The sequence below is a fragment of the Arvicola amphibius genome, chromosome 13 (assembly GCF_903992535.2).
Source record: "Arvicola amphibius chromosome 13, mArvAmp1.2, whole genome shotgun sequence".
In the NCBI taxonomy this organism is placed as follows: domain Eukaryota; kingdom Metazoa; phylum Chordata; class Mammalia; order Rodentia; family Cricetidae; genus Arvicola; species Arvicola amphibius.
This window is the reverse complement of record NC_052059.1, coordinates 70080449-70085845: the sequence shown is the minus strand read 5'-3', so window position 1 is coordinate 70085845 and position 5397 is coordinate 70080449.

Genomic DNA, 5397 nt, shown 5'->3' with positions numbered 1-5397 from the left:
CAATCCAAAGAATCAATGAAACAAAAAGCTGGTTCCTGGAGAAAAATCAACAAGATTGACAAACCCCTATCCAAACTAATAAAATGGAAGAGAGAGAATACACAAATTAACAAAATCAGAAATGAAAAGTGGGACATAACAACAGAAACAGAAGAAATTCAGAGAATCATTAGATCTTACTACAAAAGCCTGTATGCCACAAAATTGGAAAATGTGAAAGAAATGAACACTTTTTGAGATAAGTACCATATACCAAAACTAAATCAAGACCAGGTGAATAGTTTAAATAGACCTGTAAGTCGCAAGGAATTAGAAGCTGTCATCAGAAACCTCCCTACCAAAAACATGGTTTCAATGCAGAATTCTACCAGAACTTCCAAGAATACCTAATACCTATACCCTTAATGTGTTTCACAAAATAGAAACAGAAGAATCATTGCCAAACTCCTTTTATGAAGCTACAGTCACCCTGATACCAAAACCACACAAAGACTTAACCAAGAAGGAGAATTACAGACCAATCTCACTCATGAACATCGACACAAAATTTCTCAATAAAATACTGGCAAACTGAATCCAAGAACACATCCAAAAAATTATACAATATGATCAAGTAGGCTTCATCCCAGAGAGGCAGGGCTGGTTCAAAATACAAAATCTATCAATGTAATCCATCATATAAATAAACTGGAGAAAAAAAACATATGCTCATTTCATTAGATGCTGATAAAAGCATTTGATAAAATTCAACACCCCTTTATGATAAAGGTCTTGAGAGATTAGGGATACAAAGTTCATTCCTAAATATAATAAAAGCAATATACAGAAAGCTGACACCTAACATTAAATTAAATGGAGAGAAACTAAAAGCCATTCCACTAAAAATCAGGAATAAGACAAGGCTGTCTACTCTCTCCATACCTCTTCAATATTGTGCTTGAAGTTCCAGCAATAGCAATAAGACAGCATAAGGAAATCAAAGGGGATTCAAATTGGGAAGGAGGAAGTCAAACTTTTGTTATTTGCAGATGATAGGATAGTGTACATAAGCAACCACAAAAACTCTAAGAAAGAACTCCTACAGCTGATAAATACCTTTAGTAATGTGGCAGGATACAAGATCAACTCCAAAAAAATCAGTTGCCCTCCTATACGAAAAGAACAAAGAAGCAGAGAGGGAAATCAGAGAACCATCACCTTTCACGATAGCCACAAATAGCCTAAAGTATCTTGAAGTAACTCTAACCAAGGAAGTGAAAGATCTATTTGACAAGAACTTTAAGTTTTTGAAGAAATAAATTGAAAAAAATACCAGAAAATGGAAGGTTATCCCATCCTCTAGGATTGGTAGGATCAACATAGTAAAAATGGCAATTCTACCAAAATCAATCTATAGATTCAATGCAATCCCCATCAAAATCCTAACAAAATTCTTCACAGACCTTGAGAGAATAATAATAAACTTTATATGGAAAAACAAAAAAACCAGGATAGCCAAAATAAACCTATACAATAAAAGTACTTCCAGAGGCATTACCATCTCTGACTTCAAACTCTATTACGGAGGTACAGTAATGAAAACAGCTTGGTATTGGCACAAAAACAGAGATGTTGACCAATGGAATCAAATTGAAGACCCAGATATTAATCCACAAACCTATGAACACCTGATTTTTGACAAAGGAGCTAAAAGTATACAATGGAAGAAAGAAAGCATCTTCAACAAATGGTGCTGGCATAACTGGATGTCAATATGTAGAAGAATGAAAATAGATCCATATCTATCAGCATGCACAAAACTCAAGTCCAAATGAATTAAAGATCTCAATATTAATCTGACCACACTGTACCTGATAGAAGAGAAAGTGGGAAGTAGTCTACAACACATGGGCACAGGAGACCACTTCCTATGTATAACTCCTGTAGCACAGACAATAAGAGCAAAAATGAATAAAGGGACCTCCTGAAACTGAGAAGCAAAGGACACTGTCATTAAGACAAAAAGGCAGCCTACTGACTGGGAAAAGATCTTCACCAACCCAGCAACAGACAAAGGTCTGATCTCAAAAATATACAAAGAACTCAAGGAGCTAGACATTAAAAATCCAATTGACCCAATCAAAAATGGAGTACTGAACTGAACAGAGAATTCTCAACAATAGAAGTTCAAATGGGCAAAATACATTTTTAGCAATCAGGGAAATGCGAATCAAAACAACTTTGAGATACCATCTTACTCCTGTCAGAATAGCTAAAATCAAAAACACCAATGATAGCCTATGCTGGAGAGGTTGTGGAGTAAGGGGAACACTAATCCATTGTTGAGAATTTAAATTGTGCAACCACTTTGGAAATCAGTGTGGTGGTTTCTCAGGGAACTGGGAGTCAACGTACCTCAGGACCCAGAAATTCCACTCTTGGGAATATACGCAAGAGATGCCCAATCATACTACAAAAGCATTAGTTCAACTATGTTCATAGCAACACTATTTGTAATAGCCAGAACCTAGAAACAACCTAGGTGCCTCTCAATAGAAGAATGGATAAAGAATGTGTGGAATATGTACACATTAGAGTACTACTCAACGGTAAAATACAATGACATCTTCTTGAATTTTGCATGCAAATGGATGGAAATAGAAAACACTTTACTGAGTGAGGTAACCCAGACACCAAAACAGGAATATGGTATGTACTCACTCATAAGTGGATTCTCTCTACAAATAAAGGACATTGAGCCTATAATTCGTGTTCCTAGAGAAGCTAAATTATAAGGTGCACTTAAAGAAAAACATATAGTTATCCTCCTGGACATTGGAAGTGGACAAGATTGCCGGGCAGGGGTTAGAAGCACGGGAGTGGGGGTGGGGTGGGGATAAGGTGAGATGGGGAGTGAGAGGGAGAAGGGAATGATGGGGAGAGCTCAAAGGAATGGGATGTTTGGGATGGAGGAGGGGTGGATGTGGGAGCAGGGAAGTAGATATCTTAATTAAGGGAGCCATTTTAGGGTTGGCAAGAGACTTGACTCTAGAGGGTTTCCCAGGTTTCCAAAGAGATGTCCCCAGCTTGTTCCTTGGGCAGCAGAGGAGAGGGTGCCTGAACTGGCCTTGTCCTATAGCTACACTGTTGAATATCTTGCATATCATCATAGAACTTTTATCTGGTGATGGATGGAGATAGAGACAGAGACCCACATTGGAGCACTGGACTGAGGTCCCAACATCCAAATAAGGAACAGAAGGAGGGAGAACATGAACAAAGAAGTCAGGACCTCGAGGGGTGTGTCCACCCACTGAGACGGTAGGATTGATCTAATGGGAGATCACTGATGGAGGAGAGTTATCTGTCTATGTTACTTTCATTGGTTAATTAATAAAGAAAACTGCCTTGGCCCTTTAAGAGAACAGAAAATTAGGTAGGCGGAGTAGACAGAACAGAATTGTGGGAAAAGGGGTAGCAGGCAGTGGGGAGACACTTCAGGAGTCGCCATAGTGAGTCACCATGATTCTCCTCTCTGAGATGGACGCAGGTTAAGATCTGTCCTGGTAAGCCACACCTCGTGGTGCTACACGGATTGGATTACTAAATATGGGTTAAAGGAAGATGTGAGAATTAACCAATAAGAGGCTACAGATAATGGGCCAGGCAGTGTTTAAAAGAATACAGTTTCCATGTAATTATTTTGGGCAAAGCTAGCCGGGTGGCAGGACACAGTCCGCCATTTCCCACCACAGATCATCAAGGCCAGTTGGACTGGGACTGATGGAGCATGTGATCAAACTGGACTCACTGAATGTGGATGATTGTGGAGGCTGACTGAGAAGCCAAGGATAATGGCACTGGGTTTTGATTCTACTGCATGGATGGGCCTTGTCTATTTGAATGGTCACCTTCCTAGAACTGGTGGGAGCAGGGTGGACCTTGGACTTCCCATAAGGTAGGGAACCCTGACTGTTCTTTGGCCTGGAGAGGGAGGGGGAGGAGGAGTTGGGGGAGGGGAGGAAAGTGGGAGGAGGTGGAAATTCTTAATAAAAAATATAAAAATAAATTTAAAAACTTAAAAAAACTTTTGTGGAAAAGGTCTCTGAATTAGTTGTAAAAGGAGAATTGAGTCTCTGTCAACTAGCAGATATAGTCTTAGCAGAGATTATAATGGGTTTTACAAGTAATGAAATTTAAAAAAATTATGTGAAGATGATGAACTTTGGCAACAAGCTTGTGCCTATTTTTTTTCAGCTTTTTTGATATTTTTATATACTTTCATACGGTACAAGAGAAAAATAACCAGAACTCACAATGTACAGTTCTTTCACTATTTTCACAGCTTGTGAACACTATACACCCTTTTTGTTTTAATAAAGTTACACTGTAATAAACTCCTTGCCCTTAAGTTTATAGTTTTACTCTGCCATTATGCAAATGGAGATCAAAGCAATTCTGACTGTCCAGGAGCTATCTCATTTTCTGCTGTGTGGGTGACCACATAAAAAAAGGCAATTTTAGTGTATTAATCATAGATTATTATAAACTATAAACTTAAGGGCTTGTGCCTATCTTTTAGGAGAGATTAAGAGCATTTATCCAAAAGTGATAGAATTAACCTTATAAAGAGAACTATTTATATCTTTCCCCCATTGTACAGGACATACCAATAACTGGAGCCCATACATTCCATAATGATGTAAATCAACCAGGAAAGGCAGGTTATTTAAATCAGGAGATTTAAATAAGGTGGAACAAAACTCTTATAATTGTGTCCAAAAGGCAGAATTATATGCTATTCTCATGGTACTAAGGGATTTTAAAGAACCTCTTAATATAGTTTCTGATTCACAATATGAAGAAAGAGTTGTTTTGAATATTGAAACCACTGAATTTATATCTTATGATACAGAATTGACATCATTATTCTTACAGGTTCAAGATATAATCAGGAGTGGGATATATATATATATATCTCACAAATATATAACACATGTCCAAACCCATATTGGCCTGCCAGGTCCTCTAGACAAGGTAATGCAGAAATTGACTCATTATGGATTGGAAATGTGCTGAAGGCCTCAGAAATTCATAAGAAACTTCATGTCAATAGCAATGGTTTAAAGAAAGGGTTTCCTATTACATTGCAACCAGCTCAGGGTATTATAAAGAGATGCCCTACTTGTTATTTCTATAACCAAACACCACTACCAGCAGGAAGTATCCAAAAGGGTACTCAAAGGAATTAAATGTGGCACATGGTTATGTTCCACTTTGCAGAATATGGAAAATTAAAATATGTACACCAATCATTGACACTTATTCAAGTTTTGAATTGGCAACTGCTTTGAGCACAGAAAAGGATGATTCAGTAATCGCACATTTATTAGAAGTTATGGCCATCATGATTATACC